Below are 1,479 nucleotides of genomic sequence, written 5' to 3'. Positions count from 1 at the left end.
GGTTGGACAACTAGACAAGCCTTGCCCTCCAGGGTCCACTTTCCCCACAATATAGCAGGGAAGGATATCTTCATAGAATTCCTTTAGCAAATTCCAGGTGGCTATTCTTGAAGATTTTATTTATTTATTTGACAGACAGAGATCACAAGCAGGCAGAGAGAGGAGGAAGAAGGCTCCCTGCTGAGCAGAGAGCCCGATGTGGGGCTCAATCCCAGAACTCTGGGATCATGACCTGGGCCCAAGGCAGAGGCTTTAACTCACTGAGCCACTCAGGCGCTCCCCCCACCCCCGGGTGGCTATACTATCCCAGGCACAGTGTGAGGGCATAGCTCTAAAGAAGACAGACCAGTCTCCCCCTTTGTGGAATTTACTTTTTTGAACGTGTTGAAGGAGGAGGTATAATAAATGTAGATAAATAAATAATAAGGCAACCGGGATAAGTGCTCGGGGAAAACGGAGGTGTGATATGATGGAGAAGGGTGGGGATAAAAATGTCTCATCTAGTTCTGAACTCCAACAGTACTGAACTCCTTGCGGTTTCTCCCAAACCTCTTACTTGCTTTTGCCCCAGGACCTTTGCACATGCTATTACCATCTTTTCTCTTCTTTACCTGCTGACTACTACTTGTTCTTCAGGTCACTGCTTTGATGTCATTTCTTCCAGGAAACCCTCCCTGATACCCCAAGGCTGTCTTAAGTGCCTCCTCTGTGTCTCTAAGAGTCCGGAACTTTTCAGCATCACACCAGTTACACCATACTAGAACTTCCTGGTGATTTCTCCATGTCTTCCAGGCCTCCCTCTAAGCCTATGACTCTATGGTCTACAGTAAAGAATACATTTCATATCATTATGGAGTACACACACACGAATGTATATGGTAGATGCAAAATAATATTCACTCTCATGACATATGATATACCTAAACTTTTATTCTCATTAAACAAAAAGAATGCTGAAATAAGTCAATTGAAATAAAGTCAATCGAGTGGGCCTCAAACAGCATTTGGAAAATGGAAAACAGCATTTGGGAAAAAAAAATTTTTTTTTAAAGATTTTTATTTATTTATTTTTCAGAGACAGAACACAAGCAGGGGAAGCATCAGGCAGAGGGACAAGCAGGCTCCCTGAAAAATAAACATCTGGAAAAATCTTCTCTTTTAAGTTATTTGTTTCAGTAATCTCTGTGCCCAACATGGGGGCCTCGAACTCACGACCCTGAGATCAAGGGTCACTTGCTCTTCTGACTAAGCCAGCCAGGAGCCCCTGCATTCTGAAAATCTTGCCCTAGGGCACCTGGGTTAAGCTCATTCAAAACCCCAGCTGTTTGCATCATGAAAGTAGCCCAGACACCATGTGAATAAAGAGTTGTGGGGTCTTTTTCGATATAAATTTATGGACACTGTCATTCGAATTTCTTATAATTTACACATCATAAAATCTCCTAAGGTTTATGATGTGTAAATTATAAGAAATTCGAA

The sequence above is a fragment of the Mustela nigripes genome, chromosome 16 (genome assembly GCF_022355385.1).
Source record: "Mustela nigripes isolate SB6536 chromosome 16, MUSNIG.SB6536, whole genome shotgun sequence".
Taxonomy (NCBI): Eukaryota; Metazoa; Chordata; class Mammalia; order Carnivora; family Mustelidae; genus Mustela; species Mustela nigripes.
The sequence above is the reverse complement of the archived record's forward strand: the minus strand, read 5'-3'. Positions refer to the sequence as shown.